The sequence below is a fragment of the Bubalus kerabau genome, chromosome 2 (genome assembly GCF_029407905.1).
Source record: "Bubalus kerabau isolate K-KA32 ecotype Philippines breed swamp buffalo chromosome 2, PCC_UOA_SB_1v2, whole genome shotgun sequence".
In the NCBI taxonomy this organism is placed as follows: domain Eukaryota; kingdom Metazoa; phylum Chordata; class Mammalia; order Artiodactyla; family Bovidae; genus Bubalus; species Bubalus kerabau.
The window spans coordinates 76,062,039-76,075,135 of record NC_073625.1 but is presented as its reverse complement, the minus strand read 5'-3'; the positions used below and the strand labels follow the sequence as shown (position 1 = coordinate 76,075,135).

The window sequence follows — 13,097 nt, the reverse complement described above, 5'->3', positions numbered from 1 at the left end:
GCAAGAATACTGAAGTCAGTTGCCATTTCCTTCTCCAGGGTATCTTCCTGACTCAGAGGTCAAACCCATATCTCTTATGTTGGCAGGCAGATTCTTTACTGTTGAGCCATCAGGGAAGCCCCATAGACTGCATACTCGACAGGAGCTTCAAAGCCACTCTCTTGGAAGTCAATTGACTCATTCTCACTGGTCATATTAATTTAATCACTAGATCTCACTGAAATGGCCCTCAACCTGTCCTACTTTCCATCTTTACCACCTCTCACTCTTAGGTTAAGTATTATAGCATTCTCACTTAAACTGTGAAACTAATCTTTTAAATATTAATAATTTCCTGGTCATCTCCCTCACAACTACTAAATTTGTTTTCCACTCTAGTTGTGTGAACTACTATCCTATCTTGCAAAGCTGACCCCAAAACATTGCTCAGGTACTCTTTCATCAAAGTAATAAAATTCCAATTATCTTTACAAGTATCTTTCTCGTTAAGTTCAATTATCTTACTATTCATCTCTTGACGTGATTGCCCTGTAGTCTCATAACCATCCACCAAATCCTTCCCTCTTTAATTTCTGAAAGTGCCATATTCACATTCCTCTGAACATGTCATATTAGTTTACTTCTCCATGCCTTTGTATATGTTGTTTTCATATGTTGTATTCATTATAGAGCAATATCTCCTTATGGTCTATTTATTCATATATCGACTCTTCCTTTATGAAATCTTCCTGATTCCAAATCAACTTTACTACCCATTCCTTTCAATGCCTGCAATCCAGAGACCCAGGTTCCATCCCTGGGTCAGAAAGAGCCCCTGGAGGAGGGAATAGCTACCAACTCCAGTATTCTTGCCTGGAGAATTCCATCGGTAAATATGACTATATATGTAGGACGTAATAAACAAGATAATATACTTAAATTACTTACATTATTTTTACTTGTTGCTAAACTTAAACTCCTCAAAAGTAGAGACTGTTTAAAAATATCACTTCAAATTTAATGGAATTGGAACTACCATATCAGTAAGTATTGATCCATCACATTATTTACTCTTTTCACATAAAGAATATATTTTTAAAAGTAAAAGTTCTACATTTAATTTTTAAATATCAATAAATCATATTTGAGTGTATTGTCTTTAAGCAATTCTCCAGGCTATGTAATAATAACTAAAATGGCAACCTTATTTTCCTCTTAGTGAAGTTTCTCAGTCGTGTCTGACTCTTTGCAACCCCACGGACTATAGCCCACCAGGCTCCTTCATCCATGGGATTCTCCCAACAAGAGTACTGGAATGGGTTGCCTTTTCCTTCTCCAGGGGATCTTCCCAACCCAGGGATTGAACCCAGGTCTCCCACATTGTAGGCAGATGCTTTACCGTCTGAGCCACAAAGAGAAATTTTTGACTGCAAGCCAGAGAAAAAATCAGTATCATAGATACAATGGTTCCTTAAAATTTTTTTCTCTATTCTGGCTGTTCCTATAGTATACAATGTTACATGTAAGTAATTATAATTCACTTTCCTAGGGGCATCTATTCCAATAATATTAAGGGTTACATTTCTATGTATTCAAGTTCTTATTAAATTAAAACTAGAATCAATACTATTTAGACACATTTTTGTCTGTTTTTAGTTACTAGATTAAACTTAACTCCCATCCACTATTGATTATCAATAAATGAAAGCTTTTCACAGTTTTAAACTATTCCTGAATTTCATACATCTTGCACACTTTGTTAACTCTTTCTCAGAGACACAGTGATAATCAAGATATTAAACATAATTGATTCAAGCTAGCCTTTGTCTTTGCAGTTGAAGCATAAACAGAAAATAATTTGTGAGTAGCAAGCACACATTGGGCTTCCCAGGTGTGCTAGTGATAAAGAAGTGGCCTACCAATGCAGGAGACCCAGGAGACAAGGGTTTGATCCCTGAGTCAGGAAGATCTCCTGGAGGAGGGCATGGCAACCCACTCTGGTATTCTTGTCTGAAGAGTCCCATGGACAGAGAAGCCTGGCAGGCTACAGTCCATGGGGTCACAAAGAATTGGACACAACTAAAGCAATTTTGCATGCATGCAAGCACATATTATACAGATTAATATAATAATTTACAACTAAAATACAATACTGTTCTCTAAGGTAGCAAATAAATTTAAACAGAATGTAATCCTGTGTTATACAGATATTTTAAATGATTTCAATATCCTTTATTAATTTCAAAGACCTTTTTCAAGTGACTCTAAACTTGAAGTTTAGGAATCCATTTATAAGTTTTCTTCAGAGAAGATTCATGATTCCTCATGACCAATATTTAACTATAAATCAAAAACTGGAAAACTGGAAAATTTCAAGAAAGTATTATACAAAGGTATCCTGTTATCACAAAACCTTAATTAATAACTGCATGAAACTGTGAATATAGCAAATGTTAGAAGTGATTATGCAAACATTGAAGGAAGAGCATCAGACTTCTCATTTATTTTTGTGAATAAAGCATCAAGAGTCTTGGCTAGGAATTATATAGTGAAAAGCACCATCAAACAAGCAAATTAAAAACTGCTTGAAGCTCTCTCAAGGTTGCATTCTAATATCCTTGAAAGGAGACACTTGAAAAATATAAGATCTTCTGAAACTGACAGTCTGTGTTATACTATTAACCTACTAAATAGACAGATGAAAACATTTGCACAGAAAGTGTTTTGAAACTTGTTATATCAAAACAAATGTATATATTATGAAGTGCAATTCAACATTTTCATGATTTAAAAAATAAATAATAAAACAAGAGACCTCCAAAGATTGCACACCCAGAACCAAATCCCCAGAAACAGCATATAGAGTAGTTTTAGAGGGTAGGCCCTGCAGTCTCATGCCCAAGAATCTCAGTTTCACCACCACTTCATTCATTGCGAGCCTCACTTTCCACATCTCATGCCAAAATAACTCATGAAGACTGTGACAATCAGCTGAGATAGTTCATGTAAAGCACAGAGCTCAGTCAATTCTAATCAGTTGACAAATGTTTATTATTTTTATAGCAATGATAGATATGATTGTCGTGGTATTTCTTTCTCTAGAGTCAGAGATTCCCCTGTGCCCTTGAGGTTTTTTGGTGAAAAGTTTAAGAAGTTTTGATACACAGAAGCATAAGATATCTTTCCAAATATCTTATTCACTTTTCTGGTAATCATGTTATATTTTCACACTGCTGAATCCATTATTTAAGAAGCATTTCCCACTATCTCAATCTTTGAAACCCTATGTGTTCTACTGTTAGGTTCTCTCTCTTTTTTTAGCTTCTTCCCTGATTATATGAGGTAAAAGTAACTTCTCCTTCTTCTACTGCAGGCATGGTGTTTCATTTACATTGTTAAGCGCTTATAATTATCTAGAAATAAGCACTGTCTCCTTTTCTCCTAACAAACAGCCTAATGAAATGAATATTATTATCAGTACCATTTTTCAGGTGAAGAAAATTAGGGTTGTATATGGTATATGTATTGCCTAAAGTCACCAGAAAGGAAGTAGCTAAAAAGTGGCTGAGACAGTAATATCCTCCTACCATATCCACTTTCCAAAATCACTCTTCCTTAATGGCTGTCTCAGATATGCCACTAAAAGACCATCTTGTGTTACCACTGTTCCTATCCATGGCTTTTTTCCCCTTATTATGAACTCCAAGAATTCCAAAATTCTTCTGCTGATTGTTATCTAAAACAATAGGCCAATAAGGAACCAGAGATAGGGGAAAAAGTTGCTTTTTATCTGACCTCACTGAACATAAGAAATACTAACATTCTCAAGGGAAATGTGCAGGGAGAGATTTAAAGACTATAAAAATTCAGAGAATTGTCTTAACTTTCAGAAGCTATGCCAAAGAAATTTGAATCTTTGGCATGTCACTATTGATGACACATGTCAACTTTCACAGGGTCACGAGATAAATCGTAACCTGAACCACTTGTTTCCAAAGCTTTTGTTTCCTCTGAAGGCTGACATGGTGTGTTGTATGAAATCGCAGGTCCCGTTATACCTACTGCAATCAATACTGCAATTAAAGGGAACTAGTACCTGAAGGGATTGATCAGACAGATGCAAGTCTATTTTCTCCACTTTCTATAAATTCAAAACAACAAAATAGCAAAGAAAATGGATTTCACACACACACACAAAAACCTGATGCTTCCTAACAGAAAGAGTTCATTAAGATATAAATCAAAAAAATAAAGTTTTATACAAATGACAAACATTTAAGTAGCCATTTGCAAGAATAGGAAAAAAAGCAAACATTACTTTTAACCAACAGTGTCTACTTCTTTCATATTTTACACATTCACTATTTCAACACAGAACTGACACAGTGCTTTGCATTTTTAGATTTGTCGATAAGATTAAGATATCAATGTCAAGTTAACATACAGTTGAGATCAGCTTTTACTAGCTACATGAGAGGAGGTCTTTGATTTGCCTGGGCAAATTCAATAACAACTCATTAGGTGTAACTATGACTTATTACTTTGTTTCTTAGAAGATAATGCCTCAATATTTTGCCTTATGAACTAAAGCAAACGATTTCATATAGTCTTAGAATTGAAGTGCATTTCAAATATCATTGTAGAAAGTGCCTTAGGGCTTCTAGTAAAGGATTCACAGAGTTTGAAGACAAAGTCAAATAAAGGTTACCCTCTGAAACTGAAAGTTATAAAGACCATAACATTTTAACATCATATTTAATTAAATATATTAAGTGCATTCTATACGATTTACATGTGTCCTCATATTGATTGTCCTTACTAATGGATTATATTATTATTTAGTGAGATATCCTTGTTGCAAGCAACAGAAACAACTCAAGCTTAAGCAAAAAAGAAAAATATTGTGAAAAAAATGGAAAGAAACAGTGTTATGAAAATCGCACAGGACCGCAGATGGACCTCAGACACTGACTAAAGCTTGGAAAAGTAGACTATTAAGCATTTTTGTTTCTGGAAGTGATGTTTCTTTTGCATAACTTCATTATTCTCTTATTTTTTATCCATATAAGATATTATGGTCATATCCCAGCTCCTAATTCATGTTAAATGTTGTCTATAAGCAAGACTCACTTGCTGTCTTATTCCGATTCTAAAGTCTAAGAAAAAAAGAGAGAATCTAGTTAGTATCAATAGTTTCATGTGTCCAGTCCAAATTAATCATCAGTGCCTCAAAGGCAACATTGCCTGCCCTATGTGGCTTCCATGAATTACTTGTGGTAAATAGAGTCAATACTATTATTAATTGGAAAGATAACCCAAATCATATTAAACTATATTAACCCATCTACAGAAGTAACCTATCCAAAGAGCCAAGGCATTCTACCCAATCCAATTAAAGAAATCAACCACACCTAAATTTCTTGGAAAACTATAAGCCACTCAATTCTTTTGCAGTGTGTCTGAGGCAGTTTTCCTATTTCAAAACAAAATAGCTGTGGCCTGTCTGAAACTTAAGAATAGCTTATACATTAAAAATGAGAACATGCTAAGCAGCTTTGTCTAAGAGAGAGAGTTATTTAGTTGCTAGGTCATGTGACCCCAGAGACTGCAGTACAACATGCTTCCCTGTCCTTCACTATTTCCCAGAGCTTGCTCAAACTCATGTCCATTGAGTCGCTAATGCTATCCAACCATACCATCTTCTGTCAACCCCTTCTCCTCCTGCCCTCAATCTTTCCCAACATCAGAGTCTTTTCCAGTGAGTCAGCTCTTTGCACCAGGTGGCCAAAGTATTGGAGCTTCAGCTTCAGCATCAGTCCTTTCAGTGAATACTCAGGGTTGATTTCCTTTAGGATTGATGAGTATGATCTCTTTGCTGTCCAAAGGACTCTCAAGAGTCTTCTCCAGCACCACAATTCAAAAGCATCAATTCTTCAGCACTTAGCCTTCTTTATGGTCCAAATCTCACAACCGTACATGATTACTGCAAAAACCATAGCTTTGACTATATGGACCTTTGCTGATGTCTCTGCTTTTTAATATGCTATCTAGGTTTGTTATATCTTTTGTTCCAAGGAGCAAGCATCTTTTAATTCCATGGCTTTAGAGAATGGCCATAATGAATATTTAAGCAACTAAACAGATATCTTTTATAGTATTATGTACAAAATTAGAATTTACCCCATCCTGGATTAAATATTATTTCTTAAGACCACCCAGCTCTTTACTTTTATGAACACCTGACAGTCATTTAACATACAAGTCCAATGTCCCTGGTAGCTTCATATAAGGAAAATATTGACCTGAAACACAGACACAAGATTTCTCATCTCTAGCAAAGCATTATCCCAACGGTAAATCAATCTCTATCTAATTTATAAATCAGTAATATACTATTTATTTTAAGCCAGTACTTTAAAAAATGATCACCTTTGAATGAACCAATCCCTAAACCATTGCTGTTTTAAGTAAAAGAAAATATTCAATCACAGAAAAAGGAAAACACATTCTCAAGAAATGCCTCTTATCTAACTGATCCAGACCAATCACAATTACTTAACATTTACTGAAGTTGGAAAAATTACTCTCTTATAATGACACTCTCTCTCAAAAAAAAAAAAAAAAAAAAAAACAGGTTTTAGCAGATCATTTAAGGCATTATATTTCAAAAGCTGACTGAGTCTAATATTTATTGACAAGATATCTAAGTGAAAATTCTTATAGCAAGGGCACTCATACAAGTAAGGTACCAAGTGTGTGTTATAATGAAAGCTCTATAATGGAATTAAAAATTACTAACTCAAAATTGCACCACACCTATTTGAAATGTTAATAAATTACCCTTGAAAAAACAATTACTTTGCAACTATACAAGTGTACATACATTATATGGAATCTACTTTTGAGGAGCTGAAGAAGAAAGACATAAGTTGTGATTGAAATGGTAGCTCCCATTTATTCTCTTCACTAATGTTGAGATTTGATTTTAGTATGATTAATGATGATTATAAACAAGGAATTTAAAGGGTCATCAGGTGAAAAACTCCAATCAGGGAACTTCAGAATACTTTAAATTATTGGTTTCCACTTCTGTGGTTACTTGAAGAACCCCCTTCTCTCTCTCTTTTTTTTTTTTTTTGGTTTAAATATAGGTCAAACAAAATATGTAAAACTAATATAACCAGGGTATGTTCTGACTAATACTAAAGATGAGAAGCATAGGTCCACCCTATTAAATCCTTCTGTCTTGGTGTAAGCTGACTTTTATTTACCTCCTTATAACTCTAAAGCCCTGTGGAGCACAGTTTACATAACCATTGTTGAAATTATGTTTCTTCTTATGGCTTCCATTATTTTTCACAACAAATTTCAAACACATCAATACCAACATTTACAGCATTTGCAGCATTTAAAGGAGCTGCATCCTACTTTCTGGAGTACATTTTTTCTAAACTACTCCTTGATTTGTAATCATTTAGTTTCCTCCCATGAGATGGTTTATAGTTATCTGGTAAGCGCCATCTTTTCATAATACCTTCCACTATCATGAACAAACAGATCCAGGCTAGAACTTCTTTTTCTTCACTTGTAACTGAGAAGAGTGCTTACATTAGTTGGGGAAGATAAAGGTGACTTACCAATATGCCTGTTTACTGTTTCTTGTTCCTAGAACACATTTTCATCCTTTCAGGAAGTCCTGCAAAACATCACTATTGGTTACTTCAATTTACTACATTCAAATGATAGAGTATTTGGAGCCATGACATAATGGCGGTATCTTTAGCATAATAGCAATGTTGTGCTCTATATTTCCTGTTCTTTATTTGAAAAATAGTGTTATCAAATAAGATAATAATGCCACATTTATTATAGTTACTGATTTACCTAAATTCTTATTAACAATCCTCATAAATATTCCCCCAACATCCAGTTATAATAATCCTGTTTATTTACTATCATTGATAAAGTATGAAATTTAACTGCATATCTTCTAGAATGTACAGGAAAAGATATATATGCTAGAAGAGAAAAAAGAAGGAGGAGGAGGAGGAACAGAAGCAGAGGATGCTGTAGTCTACTTTATTGCTTTAAAAATATAATTATGAAAAGAGATGACACGTCATAGAGAAAAAATAATTGCAAAAGGTATATCTGATAAAGGACTATTATCCAAAATGTACAAATGTACCTGAAATTTGACAATAAGATAATAAAAACAATTTTCAAAAGGGCCAGAGACTTTAACAGAAGAAGATATAGAGATGGCAAATAAACCTATGAAAAGATGTTTAACAGCATAAGTCGTCAGGGAAATGCAAATTAAAACAACCAAGGTATGACAGACTATTTATTAAAATGGCCAAAATTAACAACACTGAAAACACCAAATCCTGGCTAAGATGTTGAGTAAAAGGAACTCTTATTTATTATGGGTTAGAATGCAAAATTGTACAGCCATTTATTGTTGAAAGCAGTTTGTCAGTTTCTTACAAAACTAAATGTAATTTTATCATAATCCATTAATCACACGACAGCTAACTTTTGAACAACATGAGTTTGAAATGTGTGGGTTCACTTATACACAGATATTTTCCATAAATACATTGTAAAAATTTTTGGAGATTTTTGACAATTTGAAAAAACACAGCTGAACTGTGGACCATCAGTCAGTTCAGTTCAGTTGCTCAGTCGTGTCCAACTCTTTGCGACTCCATGAATCACAGCACACCAGGCCTCCCTGTCCATCACCAACTCCCGGAGTTCACTCAGACTCACATCCATCGAGTCAGTGATTCCATCCAGCCATCTCATCCTCTATCGTCCCCTTCTCTTGCCCCCAATCCCTCCCAGCATCAGAGTCTTTTCCAATGAGTCAACTCTTCGCATGAGGTAGCCAAAGTACTGGAGTTTCAGCTTTAGCATCATTCCTTCCAAAGAACACACAGGACTGATATCCTTTAGAATGGACTGGTGGGATCTCCTTGCAGTCCAAGGGACTCTCAAGAATCTTCATTAACCCCACAGTTCAAAAGCATCAATTCTTTGGTGCTCAGCTTTCTTCACAGTCCAACTCTCACACCCATACATGACTACTGGAAAAAACATAGCTTTGACTAGACAGACCTTTGTTGACAAAGTAATGTCTCTGCTTTTAAGTATGCTGTCTACGTTGGTCATAACTTTCCTTCCAAGAAGTAAGTGTCTTTTAATTTCATGGCTGCAATCAACATCTGCAGTGATTTTTGGAGCCCCAGAAAATAAAGTCAGCCACTGTTTTCAGGGTTTCCCCATCTATTTCCCATGAAGTGATGGGACCAGATGCCATGATCTTAGTTTTCTGAATGTTGAGCTTTAAGCCAACTTTTCACTATCCTCTTTCACTTTAATCAAGAGGCTCTTTAGTTCCTCTTCACTTTCTGCCATAAGGGTGGTGTCTTCTGCATATCTGAGGTTATTGATATTTCTCCTAGCAATGTTGATTCCAGCTTGTGTTTCTTCCAGCCCAGGGTTTCTCATGATGTACTCTGCATATAAGTTAAATAAGCAGGGTGACAATATACAGCCTTGACGTACTTCTTTTCTTATTTGGAACCAGTCTGTTGTTCCATGTCCAGTTCTAACGGTTGCTTCCTGACCTGCATACAGGTATCTCAAGAGGCAGATCAGGTAGTCTGGTATTCCCATCTCTTTCAGAATTTTCCACAGTTTATTGTGATCCACATAGTCAAAGGTTTGGCATAGTCAATAAAGCAGAAATAGATGTTTTTCTGGAACTCTCTTGTTTTTTTGATGATCCAGCAGATGTTGGCAATTTGATCTCTGGTTCCTCTCCCTTTCTAAAACCACCTTGAACATTTGGAAGTTCATGGTTCACGTACTGCTGAAGCCTGGCTTGAAGAATTTTGAGCATTACTTTACTAGCGTGTGAGATGAAAGCAATTGTGCAGTAGTTTGAGCATTCTTTGGCATTGCCTCTCTTTGGGATTGGAATGAAAATGGTCCTTTTCCAGTCCTGTGGTCACTGCTGAGTTTTCCAAATTTACTGACATATTGAGTGCAGCACTTTCACAGCATCAACTTTTAAGATTTGAAATAGCTCAACTGGAACTCCATCAGCTCCACTAGCTTTGTTCATAGTGATGCTTCCTAAGGCCCACTTGACTTCACATTCCAGGATGTGGCTGTAAGTGAGTGATCACACCATTGTGATTATCTGGATCATGAAGATCTTTTTAATACAGTTTTTTGTGTATTTTTGCCACCTCTTCTTAATATCTTTTGCTTCTGTTAGAAGATGACCATTATATCTACTACTATGGGCAGGAATCCCTTAGAAGAAATGGAGTAGCCATCATAGTCAACAAGAGTCCGAAATGTAGTACTTCGATGCAATCTCAAAAACAACAGAATGATCTCTGTTCATTTCCAAGGCAAACCATTCAATATCACAGTAATCCAAGTCTATGCCCAACCAGTAATGCTGAAGAAGCTGAAGTTGAATGGTTCTGTGAAGACCTACAAGACCTTTTAGAACTAACTCTCAAAAAAGATGTCCTTTTCATTATAGGGGACTGGAATGCAAAAGGAGGAAGTCAAGAAATACCTGGAGTAACAGGGAAATTTGGTCTTGGAGTACAGAATGAAGCAGGGCAAAGGCTAATAGAGTTGTGCCAAGAGAACGCAATGGTCATAGCAAACACCCTCTTCCAACAACACAAGAGAAGACTCTACACATGGACATCACCAGATGGTCAACACCAAAATCAGATTGATTATATTCTTTGCAGCCAAAGATGGAGAAGCTCTATAAAGTCAGCAAAAACAAGACCAGGAGCTGACTGTGGCTCAGATCATGAACTCCTTATTGCCAAATTCAGACTTAAATTGAAGAAAATGGGGAAAATCACTAGACCATTCAGGTATGACCTAAATCAAATCCCTTATGATTATACAGTGGAAGTGAGAAATAGATTTAAGGGACTAGATCTGATAGACTGAGTGCCTGATGATCTATGGACGGAGGTTCATGACACTGTACAGGAGACATGGTTCAAGACTATCCCCAAGAAAAAGAAATGCAAAAAGGCAAAATGTGGTCTGAGGAGGCCTTACAAATAGCTGTGAAAAGAAGAGAAGTGAAAAGCAAAGGAGAAAAGGAAAGATATACCCATTTGAGTGCAGAGTTCCAAAGAATAGCAAGGAGAGATAAGAAAGCCTTCCTAGGTGATCAATGCAAAGAAATAGCAGAAAACAATAGAATGGGAAAGACTAGAGATCTCTTCAAGGAAATTAGAGATACAAAGGGAACATTTCATGTAAAGATGGGCTCAATAAAGGACAGAAATGGTATGGACCTAACAAGTATGTGTTAACTGTTTATGTTAGCATTAAAGCTCAGGTTAACAAGATTTGGAGGAATCAAAAATTATGCATGTATTTTCAACTGTGTAGGGTCAATGCCCCTAATCCCTTCATTGTTCAAGGGTACACTGAACTTGGTATTTATCTAAATAATTTCAAAACTTGAAAATGAAATTGAAAATCAGAGAAAGTTAAAATTGTCCATAAATAAGAGGGATCAGTAGATAACTGCACCAAGGAGGTAAAGTTTCTTTTAGCCTAATGACACAATCAGAGAAGGCAATGACACCCCACTCCAATACTCTTGCCTGGAAAATCCCATGGATGGAGGAGCCTGATAGGCTGTAGTCCATGGGGTCGCTAAGAATCAGACACGACTAAGCAACTTCACTTTCACTTTTCACTTTCATGCATTGGAGAAGGAAATGGCAACTCACTCCAGTGTTCTTGCCTGGAGAATCCCAGGAACAGGGGAGCCTGGTGGGCTGCCGTCTATGGGGTCACACAGAGTCTGACATGACTGAAGAGACTTAGCAGCAGCAGCAGCAGAGGCTGGGGGGAGGGAGGAATAATTAAGAAAAACACAGGGATTTTTAGGGCAGTGAAACTATTCTGTACTACTACCACAGTGGTGGATATATGTTATTATAAATTCCTACAAAATCATAGAGTATACCACACCAAGAAAGAATCCCATTGTAAGCTATGGACTTAGAATAGCAATGATGTGTCATCCTAGGTTAATTAATTGTAGTAAATGTACCATCTGGAGCGGGTGTCTGTAGTGGGAAAGGTACATGTGAGGCAACAGGGATAAATGGGAAGCCTTTGGACCTTTTGCCCAATTTTGCTGAGAACCTAAAACCATTCTAAAACATTAAGTTTATTAATTTAAAAAGTATTATGTAAATTTCATTTTACCTGCTTTATGTAGCAGAGTTTATGTAAAAAGTATTATGTAAATTTCATTTTACCTGCTTTATCTAGAAGAGTTTACAATGCTACCAGCAACTCAGAAACCAAGAAGGAAAGTAGAAAATTACCTTTAATGCTGAAATCATTTTGTCTTTTAAATTTAGTTTGGATTCATCTTTCTCACTGTCTCCAAAAATGGTTGCCTTGGGTACATACTAGAATTATCTTCAGAAACTTATAAAGCTCCTGATTCCTAGATATCATCCCAGTTTGATTACAACAAAACTGCTGGGGGACTCAGGCACCAGTAGCTTTTAAAGCTCCCAGGTGATTATAACGTGGAGACAAGGTTACAATTCACATATTTAGTCCCTAATGATCTAGACTGGACAACTTTATCAGGATCCTAGTTGATGGTTCTGCCTCCAGAACTCTTCCTGTCAAATGTAAAATCCATCATCCAGAGCTTGCACTTGAAACACTCCCTATTTTTTTTTATTTGTTTTTTATTTTTATCATTTCAGGATAAAGTTCACATGCTTTCTAGGGGTTATAAGAATTTGCCAGATTTGGGCCTGCCAGCTTGGTTGGCTCAGTCTCACAGGCTCATTTTGCACAACAGCAAGCTGCTTACCCTTCTCTGCACACACCTCACTGTGATGCTACACTCCTTCCATTCAATTGTCAGCCCCTCATTATTTAACATTCATCTCAGAAGCTCTCCTCGCCCTCATCTTGCCAGTTCCAGTCAGTGTGGATTTGTGCCCTTCATCTGGGCTGCAAAAAATTTGTGTGACTTTTTCTATTTGTATTTATTCTCCCTTGAGTCATAATTATTTCAT

The 13,097-nt window shown here is 36.1% G+C and overlaps 1 long non-coding RNA gene across 1 annotated transcript; it reads right to left on the bottom strand.

The window, feature by feature from the left end:
- Positions 1–7,158: 7,158 nt before the first annotated feature.
- Positions 7,159–12,477, bottom strand: LOC129644771 (uncharacterized). The gene is made up of 3 exons (XR_008710978.1): positions 12,384–12,477; positions 11,778–11,892; positions 7,159–7,675 (listed from the first exon to the last, which is right to left on the bottom strand). It is a non-coding gene; the product is annotated as an uncharacterized LOC129644771 (long non-coding RNA).
- Positions 12,478–13,097: the final 620 nt, after the last annotated feature.